This window comes from Acomys minous (genome assembly GCF_964271855.1).
Source record: "Acomys minous genome assembly, chromosome: 7".
Lineage (NCBI taxonomy): Eukaryota > Metazoa > Chordata > Mammalia > Rodentia > Muridae > Acomys > Acomys minous.
Genome location: NC_140488.1, coordinates 83,212,050 through 83,227,907, shown reverse-complemented (window position 1 = coordinate 83,227,907; position 15,858 = coordinate 83,212,050). Strand labels below are relative to the sequence as shown.

Sequence of the window (15,858 nt, the reverse complement as noted above, 5' to 3'; positions counted from 1 at the left end):
AAATGATCAAATTCTTTAGGATACTGAGAATTATATTGATAGTCATGCTAAGAACTGATGAGCTTACTTACAGGAGTAAGCCTCATTTAGCCTCCTATATATGTTTTCAAAGCTAATCAAAAAATATGTAACTGAACACAAGCCGAGTTTGTCTATTTAGATATGCTTAAAATAGATAAATTGTCCTCAAACAATTCAGAGATCTGCAGAAAATGGCATTTAACTTGTTTAATAGAAAGATTTTTCATAATTGAGACACAATGGCTCCTGACAGCACCCCCAATCCTCTCCAAAGAAGATGGTCACAGAAGAACCTCCACCTGGAACTTGCTTCAATTGTGACTAAGCTGTTCACCGGGAAAAAAAAACAAAAAACAAAAACAAAAACAAAAACAAAAAACCCAATGCCCTTCCCTTGACTGCTGACAGCATATTGTTCAAACTGTAGATAGACAGGATACTGGGAAGTTTACTAACTGGCTTTGCATAAACAAGGTATGACAGGCCCCCTAAGTTCCTGCTCCCCAGGAAAGTTTTGTCAGATCATCTGGGCCTGAGGGCAGGCAACAAATACCCTTGGCCACAGAGGAAACCTCAGTGACTGGCTGCCCAGGTAGCTGGTCCATCTGTGTCATTATCAATAGATTTGGAAGCTGATTGCTCTGCATTTCCTGTTTACTTAGGTGAAATTTACCCTTCTCAGGTCTCTGAGGGGTGTGAAGAGCAATTTAACAGCAGAAACCAAGGCTTCAGCTACCTTTTCAGTCCTCTTCCTGTGTAAAATTCAGGCTTCAAGCCTTGGTCTCCTACAGTTACTATTACTAGGTCCTGATACAATTTACCTCCTTACCAGACTCAGAAAACAGGTCTCAAAGTAACTCTTTACTATTCCTTTATCACTTTACAATGACTGTTGCAGTAATCAACCACCTGTTACTCATGGCAAATAATTAGACAGAAAAAATATTTAAAGTTTATTTAAGGTCTGGGGATACAGAAGCTTAAATTATGAGAGTCTAAGAAAATATTTTAGGGCCTAAGAAGATATTCTATGATTGATAAATGCATATCATGATGTTAGAGAATAGGACACTTTAAATGACGATAAGAAAATAATTTAAGACATATAATAGAAATACAACATTCTTCAGATTTCCTCCCCTTGCTATGGTACTACTGTATTAAGGCTTCAGTTTTCAGACCTTTAACATTAATCAATGGAATTCTGATAATTTCTTAGTCTACCCACGGTAAGACATTCCACTACTGATCCATCATATCATAGGCATAAGCTCAAAATTTGTACTTGCTTCCCAAGCTTCTGCTAGGACAAAATGATAGGCATCTATTGTCTTTTCTAGAATGTTGATTTCAATACAGAGTACAAACAATGGTAATACTAACATATCTGAAATTTATCTCTTTTTGTAAACTTAAAAAATTCTTGTACGCTTCGGAGAATGACTTAGAGAGGTACACCTACTTGTGCCTGAAAAATGAGAATTTTCTCTTGGTCTTGGGATTCTTCACCTTACCCAATTCCTAAGAAATGTTAATTCTGTACCTAGTCTATATTTGTCTCAGCGGATTTTCATTTGGCTGATGGACTCCACACAGGGATCAGCTGCCGCCTGCAAAGGGCTGAGCTCTGGACTTGCTGAGAGCTGATGAAAACCAGACCATCCAGCCTATGTGATTGATCCCTGTCTTTCAGCTGGGTCAGCTAATCAGATGCTTCTGATAAATGCCCCATTGCCTGCCCTTTGACTAGCCTTTCCGCCTTCCTGCGCCCCAATAACAACAGCCGAGTGTCAACTACAAGTCGTTACAGAGGAAAAAAATATCATCCACAGTCCCACCTAAGAGGCTCAAATGCTAATTCAAAAGGAACTCTCTGAGGTAAGAGACTTTTGAATATCTGTAATGCCAACTGACATACCAGAAATGAGTCCAGATGTGTCAACTGATGAATTCATTAAGTAAAATAGTTCTACAGTATGGCAGGGAACTTAACCTGCTTTATGTGAAACAGAAAGACATTATATAGCTATATAGCTTGAAGAAATTATTATTTCTATAATAACCATTCAGAAGTTTTAGGGAGACTCCAGAATTAAGGAAAATACCCCCCCCACCCCTTCTCTCTCTCTCTCTCTCTCTCTCTCTCTCTCTCTCTCTCTCTCTCTCTCTCTCGTTTTTTCAAGACAGAGTCTCTCTTTTTTAGCCCTGGCAATCTTCGAACTCGCAGAGATCTGTCCGGCACCGAGTTCTGGGAATAAGTGTGTGCTCCACCACAGCCTCACAGAGAAGGGAGGCTAAAGACAATTTCTTGCAGAGGGAACTGGACAAGATGAATAGTCAAAACTGGTTCCAGTTTGCGTTGTTTTGCATTTGGTTCCCATGGCTATCCACTCTCATCCTCAGCTTGATTGGACCCTTAGTGCTGTTCCTCCTGGTTATGCCTTATGCCTCTTGTGTGGTACATTTCATTTCACATTTTTGCCAAGAATGCATTAACGCTATCAAACATGTGGTTTTGAGGGCATAATACAATTGCTTATTTAGTGGATTATAAGGCATTGCATCAAAGATTTCATTTAGGTACAAAGACAAGAGGGGACTATTAGAAACAAGCAAACAAATCTTATTCTAAGTACTACCATTTCATTAGCACACTCCATTTAATCATAGGGAGAAACAACATTCAAAGTCCCTGGTCTTAGGGGAGCTGTGCACTCCCAATAGGCAAAACAGCTTCTGTCATAAATAGACAGTTTTATGAGTCCAGCCATCTCAGAGACAACTTGGAAGTAGACAATGGTTGGAGTGCAGATATCTCAAGGATAATTTCCCCTTGAGGAAGGGTGAAACAAGTTCATATTTCCAGGTCCAGGACCCAAATCCTATCCTGATTGGTGGAAACTCCCTTGCTCAACCCCTTATATCAGAATAGGATTGGACAATGCTACAGCACCCATCATGCTTTGTGGTCCCATCCTTTGAATATGCTGTATGACATCCCTTCAGCATCACACGTTCAGGTCCCAGGTCTGTCTGTAGCACTGATTGATCAGTAGCACCTTGATTACAATGCATTTTTGTTACCTGCATTTATCTGGTGTTTGGGCTATGTTGGACTTAAGCAGACCCCACAACAAGCACCAAGCCTTGAACTGTCAGTTCACCTAAAGTGAGAAGTGATAGGCATTTCTGCTTGTCATTACTTTGGGTTCCAGATGGGGACAATCCCAGGGATTGTGTAGCACTCACCAAGATAGCATACATTTCTACACATTCTTTTAGAGTGAACTTGACCCAACCCTGGCACAACCTGAGACAATCTTCCATGACTTATTTTTCATATGAAATGACTTTAAATATCTTTATTCTTGTTTGTGTTTATAAGGAATTTGTGTGCTAATTTTATTTGGTAATTTATTATCTACTAAATTTTTTTCTTTGAAAGAAAAATTCTACTGCAATTGTATTGAAGAACATCTTTTCCTTCCTTCCATCCTACTAGCCTCCCTCCCTTGCTTCCTTCCTCCCTTGAAAACATATTCTTTTCTCATACACTACATCTCAACTAGTTTCCCCTCCTTCGGATCCTCCCAGCTAACCTCCAAGTCTCCTCTCCAGCAAATCTCCCCCTCCACTTCCTCTTCAACAAACAGCAAGCCTCCAAGTGATAACAGCCTAACAGATAAAAGAATAGAAGGCAAAAACTCTCATATGGAGGCTGAACAAGGCAACCCAGTAGGTAGGAAAGGGGCTCTAGAGCAGGCAACTGAGTCAGAGATACATCTACTCGTATTCTTAGTAGGCCCACAAAAACACCAAGTCAACAGCCATAAAATACACACAGAGGATCTAGTGTAGACCCTTGGAGGCTCCATGCTTGCTGCTTAAGTGTGTTAAGCTCACAGAAGAGAGCTCATGTAAGCTCTGCTTGGATGTTTCCCTGGCCTATGTTCTCCTGGCATCCTCCATCCGCTTTGACTCCCACAATGTCTCCTCCCACTAGTCCCTGAGGTTCTCTTATTTCCAGGAGGATGGAAACCTCCAACTACCACTGTCCCTGCATAATGTCTGTCTGTGGGTCTCTGCACCTGCTCTCCTATGCTGCTGGAGGAAGCCACCCTGATAATGACTAGACATGTCCATGATGAGAAGCTACTCTGCAGGCTACAGAGAGATAAACTTGGGCACCAACTCAGTCACAAAACCCTCAACATAAATTCTGTCCTGGCTAAATGATGTGCTGGGACAATGGTGCTACAGAATTCGTGGTAGTGACCAGTCAATGTATGGTTAACTTGAGTCCTATGCAATGAGAGGGAGCCCATGCCAGGTGAGGGAGCCCATGCTCTCTACTGCCTGGATGGCCAGGAACCAGATACTGGATGGAGCTGGCTCATAGCGTAGAACCAAACATGACTGGTAAAAAAAAAAAAATTAATGAAATGATTCCTAATGATGTTTTGCTATACACTGACTCCATTTGAGAGCTTCGGTCCCATTCTAAGGGCCTCGAATATCAGATACTGTTTAGATAGTAGTGAAATTTACCTTGTTTTCCTCAGGTACCAAGAGTCCCTAAGGTGAGTGGCAGTCAAAGCAATTCATGTGCAAGCAGTCATTAGTCCCAGGTACTAGGTAGAAACCTAACCTCTGCTGACCTGAGACAGAACACTTTTTCTTGGTCCCAGAAGGAATGCGAAGTGGTTCACTATTTTGCCATACCCAGGTCTCTCCTTACTGTTCCCTTCATTAACATTTGGAATCACGTGGACTCGTGCTAGGCAGTATTACACACACACTCTCTCTGTCTCTGTCTCTCTCTGTCTCTGTCTCTCTGTCTCTGTCTCTCTGTCTCTGTCACTCTCTCTCTGTCTTTCTCTCTCTCTCTGTCTCTCTCTCTCTCTGTCTCTCTCTCTCTCTCTCTCTCTCTCTCTCTCTCTCTCTCTCTCTGTGTGTGTGTGTGTGTGTGTGTGTGTGAGTGTGTTCATGTTTTCAGTAAAGCCTATCTGTATCAATCCCATGATATCCTACTAGACAAAGGGCCAATTTCAACTTGTCAGTTCTCAAGGCCCCCAGAGACACAGAGATGAGGCTTTGTAAAATGACCTTCCTTCTCTGTGAACCTTAGGTCCAGAATGTGGCTTTTCCAGCATTTCTGTTCTACTTGGGTCTTGCATGATTCCTATTCAGGTTTGTTAGCTTATTCAGAGCCCAGCACTCCTTTCACACCTGACGGGGGCGAGAATGTTACTCCTGGGGGCCATGATATCCTTCAGAACAGGAAAGAATGTGTTGAGAAACTTTGCGCAAACTGGAAATTCGGTGTGACGGTTTCTTGTTGGAGCAGGTATCTTTGTAACACACCTCATATTTGGAGGTATTGGTATTCCAAGCCTTCCCATACGTTCTCATATTAACCCAGTACTTTTGTTTTAATTTTTATTAGTGAATTTTGTTACTTTAGAATTGCATAGATATCACTACATACTTGTTATTTTATAATTGCCTAGATATCCTTCCCCACTATCTTCCACTTTCCTACTGTTCCAAAACATTCTCTCATCCCTCTGTATTATACATATGATTTCATTTAGTGTCCCAGAATTTCATTTAGACTGACTGTGTAATACAGAGTTAGAAAGTAACCATCAGAACCCAGTAAATTCAAGGATTCATTCTCTCTCTCTCTCTCTCTCTCTCTCTCTCTCTCTCTCTCTCTCTCTCTCTCTCTCTCTCTCTCTCTCTTTCTCTCTCTCTCTCTCTCTCCCTCTCTCTCTCCCCACTTCTTTCTCCCTACTTTTCTTCCTTTTCTCCTTCTCAAGATATATCAATTGTCAACACATCTGCAATATATTTTAGGGCCTCAAGAGTCCCTTCCGCTCCAGAAGTGACTTTTGTGCACATAGTGACAGTATGCACAGCTGCTGGGTTGCCATGACTAGTTTCTGCCTAGAAGATGTTATTTCACAGCCCTTCTGTATCTTATTTATTTATTTATTTATTTATTTATTTATTTAAAAGTCTTCTGCAAAGTTTCCTGAGCCTTAAGGAGTGGTGTGAATGTTTTGTCTAGAGTTGACCCTCAACCATCTTTTATTCTTTTTTGTCACCTTTCTTCAGATTTTAATTATAATTGTTATTTTAATAAACCGAATCCCAGAATTTGAAGATACTGTCCATACACCCTCCCAAGGGCAGCGGAGCAGGGTCTCTTTAAAGGAATACTGTGGGGTAGGGCCAGGGCTGAGGCTGGCCAGGGAACCTCCACACCTTTCCAGGCCATCTACTGCTGGGGGCTCACCAGAACACTGAAACCTAGGGAAAGATGTGGGGCTGGATTCTTTCATGGAACAGGGGCTCTATGTAAGCACCTTTTCCTAGGTTCTTTCTCTTCCGACAAGGCCTGGGGACTCTGGGGAGACCAGGTGGGTAGGGACAGACCAGTATTGAGCTGTCAATTCCCATCCCTAGGCATTAGGTTGGGTGTGGGCATTAAAGCTACACAGGAAGAGGGGGTGGGCAAATGGCACAACGCCAAGAAGCAAGTGGCAGCCCCACAAGGCACATTGTGAAGGAAAGGAGGCTCAGAGGGAAGGCCCATTTGGTGCAGAGGGTCCTAGCTGTGGGAACCACAAGAATGGCAACTAGGCCGCCTGCTCCAGGCTGGCCATGGCATGTAGCAATTCATTTTCCTGCTACAATACAGCATTCCATCCTGCCAGCTCTCAGCTATGCTCTGCAGCTCCCCAGCCTCTTCTCACATGGCAAACATGAGGTGGAAATTCACCAAGTCATGGCTTGTTCAATCTTGTGCCAATGCGAGCCAGTCTTCCGAGACCACTATCCTCATCACTGTCCAGGGGCCACTGATGGCCGACATGGAATGAGCCATGCTGAGGCTCTGGGCTGCTGTGGCTCTGAAGGGGTCTGGAGACTTGTGCACCAGGCTGGCGTTGAAGAAGAGGGCTGGGAGTGGGGGTGAGAGTTGGCCAGAGTCACCTTCCTTGTCTCCTCTGGAGCAACTAACTCCATCCTCAGCTGAACTGATGCATCTCTTCTCCATGACCGTTGAGGGGTTCCTGCTGCTGTACCCCTAGACTCCATTTCTACCCTCACATCAGACAGAGGGTGAGCAATATCTCCAGTCCCAGGCCCTTGTCGGGCACTGCTTGGGTGGAGAGGCTGACAGTGGTGGGAGTCTCTACCTTGGCTTTGTCAGGTCCTGCCAGGGAGCCCAGCCCTCCTGGAAGGAGCAGACCTGTGGTCCAGGAGAAGTAGGAGGCAGGCAGAGCCAAAAAGTGAGGCTCTGAAACAGGCCTGTCTGATGTATGGGGGTGCTTATGCTCAAGTTAGCCAGATCCAACCTAGAATCCACTGATCTGCATCTGGTGCCTCCCAACGCCCCTCAAATTCCCTCCAGGATGCAGCCTAAGCTTGAGGGCTCCAGGTCACCCTCATTAATACACACACACACACACACACACACACACACACACACACACACACACACACACACATCAATGATAAGGCTCTCCCAAACCTTGGGGCATCATCACCACCTGGGAGGTAAAAGCTCCAGGTAGCTGGGAGCCATTGGGGGCAGTGCCTCTGCAGCCTGCATCAGGGTTGGTTTCCCCATTGGGGGAGGCAGAAGGTACCCTAGGTGACTGATGGTGTTAAGGAATCCAAAGCCCCTGGGCTTCCTGGGCCCTCATATTCCATGGTGCCACTGGTGATCTGAAAACTAGGTTTCTTCTTCCCACTACTCATGGTCCTTTGGGCTAGGAGCTTGAGGCTGGGCTCAGGTTTGGGGAGGGACTGGGATCCTGAAGAGGGGCTCAGGCACCTCTGAAATACAGGGGAGTGGCACATGGCAGGGAAAAGGAGGCCCCTGGAGAATTCTGGGTATAACATGACAGCACGGCCTTATGGGAACTGGAGGTTTCTGTTAAGTGACTGCAATACATGGGTGTGGAGCAGAGGTAGGTTTTCCTGCTGCTGTCCCTGCTGAAACCCTAGAGATGCGCGTGCTTGGCACACAGCTGAGCAGGACAGAGGACCTAGAGACTGATGATATCTTTTTTTCCTTTAATCCTAAAACCTCCTGGGCCTTGGGTAGTGCAGGCCACAGCAGGCAGCAATCAAAGGCTAACCAGTGCTCACTCTGCAAGGCATCTCAGTGGAAAGTTTGCAATTGAGAGGAGAAAAAGATCCAGGCTTCTGCTGTGGAACCCAGGGATGGCAGCCTGGGTTTTACTCCATGGGTCTTCTCTGCTGCTATTGGAGGGGGCAGCTTAACAGCCAAGCACCAGTAGCTCTAGGTCCCTTGAGTTGCTCTCTCTCTCTCTCTCTCTCTCTCTCTCTCTCTCTCTCTCTCTCTCTCTCTCTCTCTTTCTCTTTCTCTGTCTCTCTCTCTCTCTCTCTCAGAGCTCCACCCATGTGGCTCCACTGGATGTATCTCTAGGCTCCTCAGCTCTGCTTGGTCTCTGTGTCTCTTTCTGGGCCCATCATCTATTCTTACTGTTTTGCACAGCCATTTGTCTATGCATTTGTCTGTCTGTGTTCATTGCAAGGAACTCTTTCTCTGTGTGAGACTGAGAATTGCATATAGAGGTTAGTCTGATGCTCTCTCCACTTGGCCAGGCACAATTATTTTGACTCTGTCTCTGGGAATAAATACTTGCCAAAACCCTGCCAAACTTGAGTAATTTAACTTCTGAAATCATTTATAAAACCATGTGTCTGTTCTATGCTTGGGGTGAGATGGAAACAATCTGTAGCCCAGAAGTATAAAAGTATTCCAGCCAGTGGGATTAAAGGTGTGTGACACGTCTGCATTCCTCCCATATCACACAGACCTAGAGAGTCTTTGGATGTGATCCCTTGCCAGGGCAGCAATGTTGCTGGATTACGATTCCTTTACACCTTCCCTCTTTCTGCTTAAGCTAAAAATGGACACAGATTAACTACTACAACAGAAATAAGTATTAAACCTATACACTTATCATTCCAAATGTCCTCATGAATAGCCGTTGATACAATGGTCCTTCATAAGTGCAGTCCTGACTATCTGTCTTAGGCAATAATCCATTTCAGCATCAAGGGATTCAGTCTGCGAGTCTGATGAATGATCTGTCCTGGTTTGTTGAACAGTTTCTATAGGGGGGACAGGGGGGTCTTGTTCCTGCTGTCTTTCAGCCTTTCTGTGTTGCTTGATCATGCCTTTCATGTGCAGCCTTCGCTTACATGGATTGCATCTATATCAATTTTGATGCAACCTATAGTCATTCATCACCTGTGGAAATATAGGCAAAAACCTCTTCCCCAATGGAACACATTCTCTAACTTTCATTCTAATGGTCAACCATCTTTAAAATAGATAGGTGGATCTGATTCAGCAGTTTTTTCTACAATGTAGTGCCTTTCAGCTACTCTTATTCCCTCTTCCTGTATATCAAGGTACAATTAGACCATTATGAATCCGCATGTAGGCACTCATCATTAAGTGCCTAGCTCCACACCAGAGAGCTTCTTACCCATTTAAGCACAGAAACAATCAGGTCATATTACATAGGATGTCAATACACAGTATCAGTTATATTAAGCACCCCTTGTATGAGTTTGAAGGAATATGATTCTGACCTCCCCTTCATGTTAGAAGACCTCTGCTTCATAGGATTATGGCTATAGATGACCATAGGCCTCACGAGTCAGACTATGACACTGGTCTGTTACTAAGTCAGGCATTTTATTAAACAACAACAACAACAACAATCAGGTAACCAGGTATACGACGTGAGAATGGGGCAGCATTACATCATTTCGACTAGCTAAACATAATCTACTTGGTTCCATGTGTATTGTATCTAGATGGCTAAACAGAGCATTTAAAGCCCATTGGTTAGGATATAGGCTTGGGGACTTTCCAGTTCCCTACCCTTCCAGGAGAAAGGAACATAACAGGATGTTCTGCTCTTAACTCTAACACAACATACATTTATCTTTAACTCAAGCAGAACATGCATTTAACATCTACTGTTTTATTCAAAGCAGCAAGTATTGAACTTTTGGATTGTATCATGATCTCAGGCACGTAGAATCTGAGAACGTGAACTTAATTTCACCTCATGATCAAAATGGAAACTTGGGAGTAAAATGGCTTCTGGTATGCTGAAAGCCATTGCAGGTGTTAACAGGGGTGTTACAGTTATGCTAGGAACTGAAGTAGGTCTCAAACGAGGAACTACAGTGTTAAAGTAGGATAAGCAGGTTGCAATAAAGGTGTGTCGAAGCGTCTTTGGAAACTGGAGGAAGTAAGCTTTAGGGACCTTAAGCCCATTGCACTAACTGGGAAGTTACAAAGTGTGCTGAGAATTCAGTAAAGTCTTTTTTTATTTTGGGGGTCTTTGGGGCATACAATCCTCTTTCAGGTTCCTTATCTAGATTCACTGTAAATACTTCCCCCTTCTGCCGAGTGTGGTCCACACCCTTAGACTATGCATTTCTTTCTCTCTTTTGATATAATAAAAGTGTAATACTGATTGTGGCTTTCTTCATCTCTGTCATCTCTACTCGCAGTTCCTCCGCACCTCCTAAGCCATCCAGATCCACCCCTCTCTGTCTCTTATTAGAAAAGAAAACAGGCTTCTAAGAGAGAACAGCAGGTGCACCTTTTCCCGGTCCAGCACCCCGATTCCTAGGGTAGACAGATGAGATCTCTACATGTCAGCCCCCTGATGGCATCAGGCTACCGGGGAATGTACAGTAGTGGTGAGGTCCCTGCATCGTCCACCTACTAGACCTTGCCCCTACATGCATTCCCAAAGGTGGCAGCCCCCTGGGACCACCAGGCAGGATGCTTCAGACCACAATCAACAGCCTGCCTTTTCCTCCAGACAAACCTACCACCAGAGTACTAGAGCTCTCTCTTGTCCCCTGATGCATCATTATTTCAGTTGAGCACTCTGATCGATGGAGACTCTTGAGGACAGCCACCTTGGGAAGACAGAGGAAGACTCCCCAGACCACAATTTCCAGCCTACACCGTCCTACACACAAACCTAGCAGTGGAAAACTCTGCCCTATACACCCTATTCTTGATCATCCTGATCCCTGGAGACCCTGAGCTGCCACCTGGGGAAAACAGGTGAGATAGCTTCAAGCCAGACCCTTGTACCAGGCCTCTAGTCATACACCGCAGCCATCAGTTACACCCAGCTGCCCGCACACTCCATTTACTGGACTTCACCTCTACCTACATTCCCAGAGGATGGTGGCCATCTGGGAAAACAGGTAAGACCCCACAGACCTCAATTCCCAGTCTCCCCTGTCCTCCTGGCAAACCTAGCAGCTACCCTGAGCATCCACCTCACTTCCCATCCTGGTTACAGAACCCCATCACTATGTGCATTCCCAGAGGCCTATGGCCCCCAGGATCCACTAGGCTACAGGCAAATGCAGCGGCAGTAAACTCAGTCTGGCCCTGTGTGCTCTCCTTCTACTGGACCTGACACCCATATGCGTTCCCAGAATCCAAAGCCCCAGGGACCACCAGCCAAGACCAGAGACAACCATAAGGCTAAAGGCCTGCACAAGAACACAAATGGCAAGAGCTTTGGGCAATATGTCAACAACAGAACCCAAGTATCATTTCACAGAAGCCCAGGATATCTTAACTCTGCTGAAGAACAAGAAAATGACCTTAAATCCAGTCTCATACAGATGATAGATGCTTTTAAATAAGAAATGAATAAATCTCCTAAAAGACATGCAGGGAAATACAATCTAACTGCCAGGGGCCTTTAAAGAGGAAACCAATAAGGCTGGGCATGGTGTTGCACCCCTTTAATCCCAGCACTAGGGAGGCAGAGGCAGTCAGATCACTGTGAGGTCAAGGCCAGCCTGCTCTACAAACGGAGTCTAGGACAGTCAAAGCTATACAGAGGAACCCTGTCTGGAAAAACTAAAACCAAACAAAAAACAACACACTAAAAAAGAACAAACATGAAGTAAACGAATAAAACTGCAGAAGACCTGAAATGAAAGTAAAAGCAATAAGAAAGAATAACCTGAAGGAATCCTGGAGATGGAAAACCTAGGGAAGAGAACAGAAATAACAGAAGCAGGCATCTCCAACAGAATCCAAAGGACGGAAGAATCTCATCTGTAGAAGATACAATAGAAGAAACTGATACAACAGTCAAAGAAAAAAAAAATCCCTGACACACACCATCAAGGAAATCTGAGATACTATGAAAAGACCTCACCTATGAATAATAGCAATGGAGGAGGATGAAGAGTCCCAGCTCCAGGGACCAGAAAATATTTTCCACACAATCATAGGAGAAAGTTTCCCCAACCTAAAAACAGAAATGCCTGCAAACATACAAGAAGCATACAGAATACCAGGTCAGAATGGAGCAGACAAGAAAAACCTCCCACCACATACCGAACAAAACCCTAAAGCTACAGAACCTAGGAAGAATATTGAAAGCTGCAAGCGAAAAAGGCCAAATAACATATAAATGCAGACCTATCAGATTTACACCTGACTTCTCAACAGAGACTCTAAAAGCGAGAAGAGCCTCGACAGATGTCTTGCAAACACTAAGAGAACAGAGATGTCCGCCCAGACTGCTGTACCCAGCAAATCTCTGCATTACCATACATGGGCAAAACAAGATACTCCAAGACAAAACCAAACGTAAATACTGTCTCTGCTGACTACTTTCATAACCACAACCTGAGTAAAACAATATCCCCTGGGAACAGATAAACCAGGAATTGCAATTGCCATTCACCACTGAGGAAAGCTAACAACTGTGTTCCTTGACAGTCAACTTCCTTCCAGTTCATACACCTAGCAGCAATGGCTAGAAGCCAGGCCAACATTTAAGGCAGGTAAATAAATGGGTAGACCTATTTATCCCACAGTTTCAGAACCATAAAGCCTCCTCAGCCTCTTGCAACTCCCAAAACAAGCTGTACTCAAACAACTACAGGATCACGATTCATTGTACCCATCAGAGTCACAGCCTGAGGCAAGATGCCTGGAGAACACTGGGAGGTGCACTTTACAGAGGGGAAATCAGGCCAAATGGGCATTTGCAGATACATTCTTCGGTTGAGCCGAGGCATCTCTTACCAGACTGGTAATAGCACAGGTTACTACTATAAAGAGGCTTTTACAGGAATTAGTCCTAGTGAAGGTTGGCTATCTTTCTTCTCTTTGGCCTCCTATGATGTACTCTTCCAAAAGAGGGGACTTTCTCCATTTGAAATTCTTTTTGGCAGCCCTCTTCCTCCTCTTACTAGACTACAAGATGGAAAGTCAGCTGAAACTTCTATCATTCCCTTCTCTAGTCCCATCACGCCCTGCAACAGGCTCTTCAACAAACACCGGCTAACTTGTTTCATAATAGCTGTTGATATATAAGCAGACTGTCTATTAGTATTTCCCCAGCATTCCAGGAAGAAAAAAGACCAATAAGACACTAAAGTCAGAGAGAGTGTGCCCCTGTCGGGAGAGTGTGTTGATAAATATATCCCTCCTCTCAAACCTGAGGCTTGTGGCCATTGCACTCTATAATAGGACAACCCATTATGGTTATATACACTAATGAGGAGCTTAGCCTGCATGGCCTGTAAAACAGCCTATTTTGGGGACAGCTTCAGTGAAACAACTCATTTCATTGGATGGAACAGATGCTTTTAAACCTTTGGGGTACAGGTGGAGGCTTGCAGGGTAGATGTACATCCTTGGCTAGAGCAAAGGCGCTGACAATGCCTTAGTTGCATGAAGAGAAATGCTTGCTGAACATTACCTTGTAACGAAAGAGGATATTTATACTACAACCTGTTCACTGGGCTATGTGACCACCTCAAGGCTACCAGAGGAGGACTACATTATCTGGGACAGGCAGGCCCAGAACAGTGACAGAAGGGACCAACACCTGCCTCTGCCTGTCTCAAGCCTCAACTTCACTCTAGTGCCAGCTCAGCATCTGCAGTTACATGGCTCCACACCGCACACACTGACTTTTGACCCAAAATGTGTCTTGCCTACAGGAGGTGTAGGGATAAAGAAAGAGCAGAGATTGAGGGAATGGCAGACCAATGACTGGCCTAGCTTGAGACCCACAGGATGGGAGAGAGCCAACCCCTGTCACTTTAAATGACAGGCTGCTATGCTTGCAGACAGGGGACAAGCACTACAGTCTTCATTCAGCAGCTGATGGAGAAAGGTGCAGAGACCCACAGTAGACGTGTGTTGTACCTACACAGAAAAAGACTGGGCAACAATCAGAAATTAATTTGAGAGGTTTTTTTCTTGTTGGACTGAGAAAAAGTACTGAGTAGACAGCACTTTGGAATTTAGGTGCCTTGTCTGACCTTCATAAAATGTGAGCATCATTAATATAAGCATGATTTGATTCACTGATAGCTATCTACCTGAGATTATATTTCTACATGTTTAAATAGATGCCACAGAATATTCACCATTGCAATAGCAATAAAAGAAACTATCTAAAAACTTCTTTCAAAAAGTTATTTTAAAATGTTCTCTGCCCAACGCCACAGAAACATATTTCTTACCTCAGTGGGAAGAGGATCAGTTCCCATACTCATGCTTAATGAGAGCTTCTTCTAGAATCTACCACGGAATGGGCAGATGCTTCATCTGCTTTCCATAAACATCTTCAGTATAAAGCCTGAGAACTTCCCAAGACTGGATGTGTAATGTTTAGGTAGTGCAAAGCCTTGAAAAGAAGATCTGATTCACCGTGATTGAGTTTCTCATGCATTCTTTAATATCAAAAACAAATGCAAATATACATTTCTAAGTCTGAAATAGGTAACTTGAGTAAACAAATCTACAAATGACAAACCTTTCCTCTAGTCACTCTCAACTATATCTGTTACATTCTTTTTTCTGTTTCCAAGATTTTTCCTCTATAAAGGCCATGTTCCAGTTTGTAGTTCAAGTGAATACAAAATTTGAACATTCAGCTTGATGAACAGAAAGAAAGGCACAGTCTTTAAAGTTTGTTAACATATATTCTAATGCCAAGTTTACATTTTTGCTAAAACACCCCATAACTTTATCAACAACTTATCTGCTAAATGTTGAGTAGACCTTTCCAATCCCATGGGAGGGGCGGCTGCCCTTTATCTCCTTAGTGAGCAGGATCACTCAACTTAATCTTAGAATGTCCCTTGGCTTTGCCTTTGGTCTCGGGTTTGTATACAGATTTGGCTTGGATCTTCTCTACCTCTTCAATCAAAGCCTGTTCATAAGGAGACAAGGCAGCATTGGGCATGGCTTTACTGATCTTAGCTAAAAAGTCCTTCACTGTTGCCTGGCTAGTTTCAGCATAAGCTCTTGTGCCCCATAGGAACTGATAGCATGGTGGATCACTGTCAGGAATCTGACAGTATTCCAGGTACTTTTCTTCCACTAGATCTTCAGTGATGAGCTTCCTTACATTCCCAAAGATGAGGTGTGGGACCTCATCACAGACTCCTAACATATTCAGGAAGTGCCAGACCTCCTTCTCTGTGGCATTGTAGCCATTTCAGTAGATCACACAGAGGAGGGGAGTCAGAATGCCCCTGTTGGAACATCCAACTCAGTGCTGCTACTCACAACATCATCCTTGAAATCTAGCTTGCTGACAAGCATGTAGGCCTGCCCATTGGGCTGGACTTCTTCCATCTCAATGCCAAACTCCATGTGCAGTTGTTGGCGGGCTATCTCAAGGATCTCAGGGAAGTGCTCCTTGAACCTTTTGTTGATAACAAACAGCATATCTCCCCTCCTTGCAGGCTGTTTAATTT

General features: G+C 44.1%; 1 pseudogene across 1 annotated transcript; it reads right to left on the bottom strand.

Moving 5' to 3' along the window:
- Positions 1-6,812: 6,812 nt before the first annotated feature.
- On the bottom strand, positions 6,813-15,551 carry LOC311601236 (TSC22 domain family protein 4-like; annotated as a pseudogene). The gene is made up of 2 exons: positions 15,248-15,551; positions 6,813-7,449 (listed from the first exon to the last, which is right to left on the bottom strand). The product of its transcript is annotated as a TSC22 domain family protein 4-like (transcript).
- Positions 15,552-15,858: the final 307 nt, after the last annotated feature.